Genomic DNA, 11,341 nt, shown 5'->3' on the forward strand with positions numbered 1-11,341 from the left:
GATCCGTTTTAGAACACGGACTCGCCGCTGTCGTAACGTTCTGAAAAATCACATTCTCGTAATTTTTGGAGTCGTTCCGGACATTCAGACGCAAAGTAACCCGGTTTGTCACACCGAAAACAAATCACCTTAGATCGGTCTTTTTCCCTATTTTTCCGATTTTTGTCACAATAACAACAATTACAATTTTTGCAATCTGAATTAGAATTGGGCTCCCCACCTTGGGCTTGTGATGAATTATTGTATTTATTTCCTTGTGGGATACGATTTGATTTGTGCCCATTAACTGACCCAAATCCGGATCCATTGTTTTGATTATATCCATCGGATCCACCTGCCCCTTTTCCTTTCGCTCCACTGTGTAACCTCGACGCGCCTGCACCACCAGACGACGACCCACCTCCATCTCCGGTCGATTTTACAAATAGCACCTTCGATTGATCGCTCCCATCGACATCCTCTTCCCTTACTCTTTCCTCGTAGGCCTTCAATCGCCCAACCACATCCTCGTATCCAACAGTTTTCAGGTCAAGAACTTGTTCGAGGGAGGCTACAATATGGATGAACTTCTTTGGTAAGGATTTAAGAAATTTCTTAACCATCTTCGATTCTTCAATTGTTTCGCCAAGTGCTGCTGATTAAGACGCAATTCCGGACAACTTTCCAGCAATAGTATCGATCGATTCTGATTCCATCATCTTCATTCTGTCGAAGTCAGAGCTTAGGGTTTGAAGGCGAGCCTCCTTCACTCGATCGGCCCCAACGTGACGAGCTTTGATCGCATCCCAGAGGACTTTAGCTGATTCGACATCACCCAGTTGCATAATCAACGATTCTTGTATTGCTTGGTACAACAATCCGATTGCCAGGTAATTTTTTTCATCATTACCGTCTGTTCCTGGGTCAATCGATGTCCAAGCTTTGTGAATTCCGAGCACTACTTTCATCCTCAGTGCCCAGACGGTGTAATTAGTAGAAGTGAGCATGGGACATTGAACAGAAGTCGATCCGGTTTCTTTCACAGTCACCGGAGCAGGTCCTCCGTCGCCCCCTGCATCAGCCATGTTGACCTAGCTTGTCAACAGGTTAGAAATTTGGTCTCGCAGCTTCTTGACTCAAGCTCTGATACCAATTAAAGATCAGAATATGTAAACACAGTTATATTAATCAAAATAGCTCTTTGATTATTGTGAGAATATCACTCAAAACTCACGGTCAAAACTCACGGTGTTTACAATGTTTTCCAATGATCATAGCTCGACCTAAAACAATGTATATATAATCCTAACTACCGACTTGTAATTAGATTACAATTAGGAAACTTGAAACCGACTTGTTTATGATTTCCTAAAAACTAGGTTGGTCTCCAAGTCCTACTCGACTTAGGATTCCAACACTAGCTTCAAAGAAAATCACAGGCTGGTGGTTAAGGAATGATTCAGAGGAAAGAATGATGGTGATGAGAGAAACTACTACGCACCAGCATCATGTTTAGATGGTGATGATGATGATGGAGATTATGACTATGCTCCAGCAGCATCACTAGAAGGCGATGATGATGATGATGATGATTATGACTATGCTACAGTAGCCTAAATTAATCTATGAATAGCAAATTAATTTTGTTACGTAGTGGTAAAATGAATAGATGAGGAACTTGACCAGATATCGACAAGGTGGGGAAAAAGAAAAACCTAATTTTGTCATTTTATTTTTGTTTTTATTGGGTCATTCTTGGAGGTGCTTCTGCTAAGTGCTAACTAACCCTTTATAGGGATATAAATGTAGGTTTCATTTTTGTAATTCCTGTCCGTATAACATCCCTTCGCTAACTTAATTAAGATGTAGCTGTTATGAAATTTATTACTTAATTTGGCTACTACTAGTTTCTTTTTCACTGGTAAACAAGCCACCAATTTTTATTGTGGAGCACACAAGCAAAGCAACTGAGTAAGAACGAGGTTACTCCTAGACTATATGATTAATTTCACAGCGTGAATTTGGTCACAATGACTAATTACGTTCATATGATCATGCGATTAATTGCATCTCATTGATTAGTGCGAAAGCTATATTGACAGATTAAGGCACGAAAATAAATGCACCAAACACCAAATCATCCCAGTAAACACGTTAAACTAAGAATCTCATGAATTCAACCTATGGCTACAAAATTATCATGGTTATTCACTTGATTTCCGACCGAAAACGTACATTAGTTATAACACTACAATGATCTGCAGCAATCACACAATCAAAAACCCATTAAATCTCTTTGCTTTGCCCCTTGAAATCACCAAAAACGCTTTAGTCTTCTTCCTCCTCTTCTCCTTGGTCGAATAATAGAAAAAGAAACCCTAAATGGATATAAGCTTCCCTTAGAGGTTAAAAAGCCACAGCTAATTATTTTATTTATTTGGAACCACAATTTTCTTAAGAACAAAAAACTGGCAGGGCTATAGTGACAAATAAGAAAGATTTACAGCAAAGACATAAAGCATCTAACAATGAAGTTGTAACCAATAGACCCAAAAAGGTATTATCCATTTTCTTTTAAACCTGCAAAGGTTTAAAATTGATTTCTTCAACCCCTATACAGGTATTGTTGACTTTCTCTAAACCTACAAGATTTCAGTCGACTTTTTCATCTTGTTCCCGAGTTTTATTAACCGAAAGAAAATAAGGGAAACGAAAATATGGAGAGAAAAAAGAGAGGGAAAAGAAATGAAATTGTAGGTTGGTGTTTCTAAATTAGAAAGAAAGGAAAAAAAAATTAGGAAACAAACAAGCTTTGATAAGCCCTTCAATTTGGGAAGAACATTAGGATAAAAGATCATCTATTCTCTTCTATTCTCTTCTCTCCCATTCCTTCCAAAAAATAATCTTGGGAAAAGCTAATTTATCTTTCTTTTTTCAATTCTCTTCACTTCCCTTTTCTTCTCTGCTTAAGTTGGTCTCAGAAACAAGGTGTCTATTAAGGTGATATTCGACAATACATCCTATGAAAATACTACCTCTTGCGGCTAGTCCAAGATACTCGTTGCTGATTATGGCAAGTCAAGATACGAGTGTCATTAGCTCACGACCATTATGATGATGCACCTGATGCATTTGGAGGAAGAGAAAAAGAAAGATCGAAAAGCCCTAGCCTAAATTCAACTCCATGTTCACAACAACATTTTACGAGAGTTAGGTTCCGAAGGAAAAGATTGCAAATGCTCTTTTGGTCAAACATGGAATCCATATGCATGAATAAGGAATCCATATGCATGAATAAAGACGCATCTGGATGGTCGCCTCGACGTGGCGATATGGTGACCACGGGGTAGTACCCTGTTCATCTCAAGCCCATAAGATTAGGTTTTTGCTTCATATTAAAGGTTTGATTTTGGATTCTATGTCATTTTAGGCAGACTCTATCAACTCTCTATCAAACCCTTTCCTCCGTCTTCATAGACTGATCCCCTCCTCTTTCCTCTTATCAATTTTATGGGACCGTGGTGGCTTTTGGAAGAAAGCTTCTTACAAGATGGAGTTTTGGAAGCCTTGCATTAGGAGATATCAATGTTCATCTACCTTCTGGACCTTGGGTATGATTCTAGTTCCCATCTTTATGCTTATAAGTTGCTAGATCTAAGTTCTAAGCTTGTCTTTAGTCCATTGCATGAAGATTGTGTTGTTGGATATGATAAAGTTTGCAACTTTATCATTCCATTTTGTCCCAAGAGTGTTTTGGTCTTTTCATGATCTTTGGGCATCATGCTTAGAGTTAAGACCTTGTTTTTTCATTTTAATCTAGAATGGTGTGGGACATGCATTGGGCATGCATGTCTATAAATATTTGATTTTTATAAGCCATGGGAGTGCATTAAGGCCTTTTGGAAAGTATGGGAGATGGACTTGTCGGGTTAAGCACTTATTGGATTAAGTATTGCAACAACGGGAACATCGTCTGACATAGGTCTGGCCATAATGTGGTGGAAAGGAAACATCACGATTAGATGTTGGACCACAACGTGCTCAAGGGTTTGGCCACAACATGGTGGTCAGTGATGGTTGGCCGTTAACCTTTTGACCAATTGACTTTTAGTCAAACCATGGTAGAATTGAGTGTTTAACTAAGGACTACTTTTGGTTTGGCTTTAGGTAGCTTATGTTGGTTGTTTCCATTGTTGAGGTTGCGGTTGAGCTTCTGTTATTTAGTTCATGTGAGTCTTCTCACTATGTTACATATATATATATATATATATATATATATATATATATATATATATATATATATATATATATATATATATATCATATGTTGTATGTGAGCTGATGATAACTTGGGGTTCCTGATAACCTAATGTGATGTATATAAGTTGATGATAGCTTGGTATTGCTGATAACCCAAGTTGTTTTATGTGAGTTGTTTATAGCTTGGGGTTGCTAATAACCCAAATTGTTGTATTTGAGTTGCTGATAACTTAGGGTTGCTAATAGTCCATAGGGTTGCTAAGAACCCATAATTGTTATATATATATATATATATATATATATATATATATATGTTTGGTTGTGATGTGTTATATGCAAGGTTGTAGAACTCGTTACTCGGTAACTGCTCGACCGACTACCGAGTAGCGAGTACTCGGGAGTACTCGGGGAGTACTTGGATTCGGTAATTCATGTAGAAATATTTTTAGGGACCTTATATATGTCAAAATCATAAGTTAAAATCATAAGTTGATTGAAATATGTAACAAAATTAGATACATGTGAATACACAAAAACTGAAAAACACATAATGGTCTCACTTCGTGAATAATTACTGAAAATTTAAGATATATATACATGTAGTAATAATTACAAGTGTGTGTTAAATAATAAATCGTTAATTATATTATACATATTAATCACTGAGTTGACCGGGTTTTACAACATTGCTCAGTTCAGTAAGGGGTCGGTCGGGGAGTACTCGGGATTTCGCAACTCGTCTCGGTAAGGGGCCAAGTAGCGAGTACTCGGAGGAGTAATCAGCCAACTCGGCGAGTTTTACAACACTGGTTATATGTGATACTTTGGGGAACTCATTAAGCTTTATGCTTACAGTTATGAATTAAATCTTTTTTAGCTACTTTATTAGTTCGTGGGGATACGAAGGCATGACTGTACATACACATCAGCAGTTTAAGATTTGAGATTCCATGACATTGTCGTTATACTCTGATTTATGGATTTTGATTTATGAACAAATAGTTTTGCTTGAATGTACATTTACGAAAATGGGTGTTTATAATATATATATATATATATATATATATATATATATATATATATATATATATATATATATATATATATATATGTGTGTGTGTGTGTGTGTGTGTGTGTGTCTTTGGCTCTGATGTGTTGTATGTGATACTTTGGGGAACTCATTAAGCTTTATGCATACAGTTATGGATTAAATCATTGTTAGCTACTTTATCAGTTCGTGGGGATGCGAAGGTGTGACTGCACACACATCAATAGTTTAAGATTTGAGATTCCATAACATTGCCTTATATTCTGATTTATGGATTTTAATTTATGAACAAATAGTTTTGCTTGAATGTACCTTTACGAAAATGAGTGTTTATGCCAATTTAAAAATGAAAAATTTATTCTAAAAGTTGGGACGTTACAAGTTGGTATTAGAGCCCTGGTTTGAGGAATTTGGATGATCACTCGTGTGAATCCAAACTTAAACTAGGATCCAATAATTTTCACAAACGTTTTCAAAAAGAGTTTTAAGAAAATAGTTGTGTTAGAGACATGAACTCGGTTCCTTGTCATGTTCTTGTTTGATTGTTAGCTTGGGATTGTGAACATGGATCTCTGACTCGACTTTAATTTTAACAAGGAAGATGTGATGTGTACAGTCAGCTAGAGCTCGATCAGGAAAGTGGTTCCCAAAATATCCATATTTATTGTATAAATTTGTTGATATGTGGACTGTTATAAATGCATGCAAGTGGATAGGCTAAGGATCTCTTCAGGAACTACATGTTAGAACTGTCTGATATCTGTGATGCCTTGTAGCCTAGGGAGTTGCTTGTTATGTGCTACTTCAAGTTTAGACTGATACTTTTATTTGTTAAGTGTATGCTTTATAGTTGTATATTGTTAAGATTTTATAGCCTTAGAATGCTTGATTTAGCAATATTTCATGTTCCTTGTTTGGTTGTGGGCTTAAGGTAGATCGTTTGTTCGACCGTCTATTTAATATTTTTATCATGTATGGCGTGCATGCATGAGGAAATCAATAGTATTAGTAGAGACTTTTAGAGGTGCAGGAGCGTGGTCGAAGAGAATCCTATGGTGAGAATATAGGAAGTATAGCTTGTGGCTCTTTTGAGTGTATGGGTGTTCTGGTACACCTAGAAGTAATGGAGTTCTTAGTGACCTAGGAAAAGTGTTAGGATATGCTAGAACATGCATATGTTTGAGAAGAATCCTGGAGGGAGATTCTAGGAAGATAAGTGTACGTACTTGTGAGAGCATGTGTATATGTGGTTAGTAGTGGTCTCGAGTAGCGACTTAGGAGCTTTGAGATAATTCTTGGGACGAGTATCGATAGGTGTGGAAGGTAGTATGGGCCCGTACAACCGGTAGAAAAGGATCCATATTACAATCAGGAAGAGTTGAAAGGTTACCAGGGAGTTGGTTATCGGTAGACAGTGTGGTATAGCACTAGGATTAGTTATAGCCTATTTCCTTCTTTATCAGTCTTTTTGTTATGTTTGTTCTGGATGAGGGAAAATATGGTGCCTGTTCGGGCCTAAGTAGCCATGGCAGGTTGGGTCTCAATGGTGAAAACATGTGTGAGTTAGCTGATTCTAAGGTCTTGAGGTCCTTGTTCGAAGTAGTGCTAGTTTGAGTCACAAGACTCAAGTAGGAAACGATTGTGATGACAGACTCGAGGATTGCAGCGTACGGCTGGGAGGTCGACCGATGGCTTGGGATATCATTTTCTATGATGGGTTTATGTTCTTCCAACCTCCCATGTTCGAGGGAGAAGAGATCAAAGTGTGCTAATTGATAGATAGAAGAAAGGGATGGTGTTCTCCGCATCAGTTTCTACCGCAAGGGGGTAAATTCTAGTTCACTGTAAATCATTTACGCCTTTCATTATAAGGACATCCGAGATTGAGTATTCTTCGGTTCGGTGCCCGGAGTGGAGATCATGTCGTGTGTCGAGCCTTTGACCCAGTTTTTTTAAGAATGGGTGTCTTCATTGAAGACCGAGAATTTGATTCCAAAGGCCGAACTGGAAGCCCGTCGAAAGAAGAGGGAGCTAATACACGGTCAGGCACCACCAATGGATAATACGTTCCTACTATTATATTGGGTTTATCAGAGCTATTGTTAGAATATTTGTAAAGAAATCGTGAATATTTAGGAGTGTGAGGCTATGGGTCATTCCTTCGAATACAAGTTTTGATTGTGCGAGGTTTGGTTCTTAGGGTGCCTCGTTAATCAAATGTAATCCTAGTCGACTTCGATATGAAGTTTCCTCAAGTTTGGTTGATTGTTATTCAGAGGTTTATGGTATCCCATGTTATGCACTTTGAGAGTCAATGTTGGTAGGCATCTGGTTGAGCCAGTCTGAGGCTTTGTTGTTGTATACATCGGTCGGTGGTAGTTCGAACCCTGAGTGGGGAAGAACTGAGTAATTCTGATTGGAGGATCGTCGTATTGTTCGATTTTCTGGTTTCAGTATAATGAGTCAGAAAAATATACAGTTCAAATAGGCGAGGTTTTGGTTTAGTTCATCTAATGCATGAGTGAAGGAATATAAGTTACCATTGAAGTGCTCGTAAATAGTGAGTTTCCTTGTTATGCTTCTCAAGGATCCGTCATAATCCTTTATGGCCATGGAGGATTCAAGGATTGGTCAAATCATGAGTGCAGAGCAAGTTTCCATCATGATTATGTCTTCAGGGGCATATGTGTTGTCCTCACATCAGAAGTTGTTGGACAAGGGACTCATTATGGTTAGTAGTTCCTTTCGGAAGAATCATAGATCTTAATAGAGGAGCGTTTGAGCCACTCAGGTTGTGTATTGGATATAGAGAACATGGTTAGCTCGCGGTATGGGTCGATTATCTTTGGTCAAGATGGTCAGTGGTTGATCTGTTGCATAGATTCACAGTCCGATATGTATTTTTGCATGGGATTCATTCGTTGGGTTTAGTGTCGATTCATTTTCGATCAATTGGTCATTCTATTCCTCGTTAGCATATGGGGGTCGTTCGAGGGTTTTCGAGCAGTAATAGTTAAAGGTGTAGTTGGTGCGTTCACCCTTCATCAAGTTTTTCAGTTGAATATCTAGGTTTCTAGGTGTGTGTACCTGGTTGTTTGGTTATAGGATCTTTGTTTCTAGCAAGCTCGCATTTTTTGGTTGTCTTTGGTTAGTGAAAGTTCGGATGTTGCAGCGATGGTGCTCAATCTTCTAGGTGTGACCTCGAGTCTACACAGAGTTTGGTTTAGGATATTACTTCTTTGGGGTTAGTATTTGGGGACGATCCGATCGGGGTTCTGGCAACACTTTGGGTGATTTTGAAAGTTAACTCCAAGTTGGGAAGTTTTGTTGTGATAGTTGTGCATTGGTGGGATCTGTTCATCTTTATTTAAGGTTGGGATCTTGTTTCGGTGGTTAGGAGAATGTTCCGGTAAAAGTTTGAAGTTTGTCAATTAGTTGGATCCGATGGTAATTCACCCTTTGGGTAAGGTTGTGATGAAGAAGGAACACAGTCGACTGGAGGAACATTGTGTTTTCACATGGGGGATTGTGAAGTATCGGTAGTTCAACCAACATTATCGTGAGGGGTGTATGTGGATTGAGTAAGATAGCTTGAGGACACTCGGTCCGACTTTATGGTGTCACACCCCGGCCGGCGGCAGAAACACCGGGCAGTGTAACGTCATTTCTTGTATCATAGTTATCAACTTCCTGAAAACACATGCATTTTAAAATACGTCAACATAAAGTTGGTGAGTTCACAGGTTTTGACTCTGAGTAAAAATAGTACTTTTTCCAAAGTTGGAAAAGTATATAATATAGTTTGAAGATATCATTTTGACTCATGCTTGTTTCTAACATATAGTATATATATCCTAGGTATAATAGTTTACTTACCAAATAAGTAGTATACCTATAAGTCTCATATACTATGAATATAAGTGTTTGTAATTCCATACAAACGAAGGTTGCTACGTATAAATCTTATTTCAATTTTATACGAGTAAAAACCGCTAAGTATAAATCTATTTCAATTCTATACGAGTAAAACCGCTACGTATAAATCTATTTCAATTCTATACGAGTAAAACTGCTACGTATAAATCTATTTCAGTTCTATACGAGTATGTGTGCTAGGTATAATTATCTACTTAATATACAAGTAGTATACCTACCAGTTTCTTGTACTTAGAGTATAAGTGTTTGGGAAACTTATAGTTAACATTAATACTTGTATAACGACAAAGTATAATGCTTCTAACAATTTTCTACCATGATTCTGTAACCGCGGCTATATGACTAGTTTCAAACCTCTGCTTGATGCTACAAGTTTCGCATCTTAAGATAAGTTCCACATGCTTCATCAACGTCGGAACAATAAACAAATAAAAGGACAGTTCGTCACTCGCTTAAGTTTGGTTGTAGCTAGCAACCACGAGTGGGGTTGTCAACCAGTATCTTATTCATACACGACTTCCTCGCTCGCACAGGATTAGCGGTTACAGGTCAGAGGATTTTCCCTAAGATTTCCAATCTTAGTTGATGAATACAATAACTCATGTAGACTTGTCGAGTTCCGTTAGTTCTAGTAGTAAATACATATCCGTGTCTAAAACCCTAAGTTATTAGACTATGCTTTAAGCAGTACAACAGTTATAATTTGAGTTAAAACCAGGTTTTATCTTAACATAAAACCAATAATAACAACATAAAACGTTCCTAGTTTTATCTTGACATAAAACTAATAATAACAACATATAACGTTCCTAGTTTTATCTTGACATAAAACCAACAATAACAACGTACATATCAATTAACATATAGAACTTTCGAGTATAACTCTGGAACTATATCGCACACGAAATATATATAGAATCCTAAGTATAACTCAAGATCTACATTAGTATACTACTATAACAATAACATGCTAACAAGTTTATGATAGTTGTATAGATACAAAATAATTATATTCTGATTAACGAACATACTATCATACAAATATAGTATTAACTTGTATTCAATATTTAGCATGCATTTTCCCCCGAAAACATTAAAAAGTGGGGCCGTGAAACTCACCCTAGTAGCGTGATCTATAGAATCTAAACGGTCAGAGGCTCATCGTAGTCAGGCTCGGGAAGGAAAATGGCCTTCGGAAACGAGAGATAGGGAAAAGAATTGGTGTAAGGATTGAATGAGCTGAACATGCTATTTATAGGGTGTTCTGGGGCCATTCACGTCGTGAACATGATACGTTCACGTCGTGAACTTCCATGAGTCACCCCGTAGCTTTAACACGTGTTTTCTAGCCCCATTTAGTGTCCCTGACACATTTCACATCGTGAACTTCATGTTCACGTCGTGCTTAAGGCGGCTAGGGTTTCTGCCACGTGTCATGTCCTTAGACAGCTGCATCTTCGAAAAATCATAACTTTTGCATACGAGCTTCGTTTTTGACGTTCTTTATATCCACACGTAGGTATTTACGAGTACTACAAGTCTCTTTTAGACACTAATAGCTAATTCTAAGTCTATTTTAATTTCCTCTTATATATAGAGGTTTATAGTGTTAGGGTTTATCATAACTTCTTCACGCGAAGTCAGATTTAGACGTTCTCTATATTTTTGGAATCGTATGGATGTATACTTTGAGTTGTATCATAAATTATGTATGAAAGTTCAAACTTTAACATGAATTACATAGTAAGTTTATCATGTTACTACTTTAACAAAATCACATTACGTGATTGGCATAATCACATGTGATTGTTATTGACCTATTTTGACTGGTGTTACATATGGCATGGTTCTTATTTGATTTATTGCTTTCGATCTGGAACAAGTGTTCAACCGTCTATCTTATTTTCTAGTTGCAGATGACCATGCATGTTTTGTTTGATGATGCACTGGTTGCAGCCTGGACTATGGAAGGGTGTGTTATGGAATTGTATTGTGACAATCGAGAAAATTCTTGTCACCAACCATCGTTAGGAAGTAGTAGAGAGAAATGGATGTAATAACTTAGTATTGTAGTGTTTAATTTATGAATAAATATAATAAAATATGTTGTTACATTTA

The 11,341-nt window shown here is 37.4% G+C and overlaps 1 long non-coding RNA gene across 1 annotated transcript; it reads left to right on the forward strand.

The window, feature by feature from the left end:
• The first annotated feature begins 289 nt into the window (after nt 1-289).
• On the forward strand, nt 290-1,859 carry LOC145128358 (uncharacterized). Its single transcript, XR_013716833.1, has 2 exons — nt 290-574; nt 668-1,859. It is a non-coding gene; the product is annotated as an uncharacterized LOC145128358 (long non-coding RNA).
• The last annotated feature ends 9,482 nt before the right edge of the window (nt 1,860-11,341 follow it).

Source organism: Lactuca virosa, chromosome 8 (assembly GCF_052849685.1).
Source record: "Lactuca virosa cultivar CGN04683 chromosome 8, Lactuca_virosa_CGN04683_v6, whole genome shotgun sequence".
NCBI lineage: Eukaryota > Viridiplantae > Streptophyta > Magnoliopsida > Asterales > Asteraceae > Lactuca > Lactuca virosa.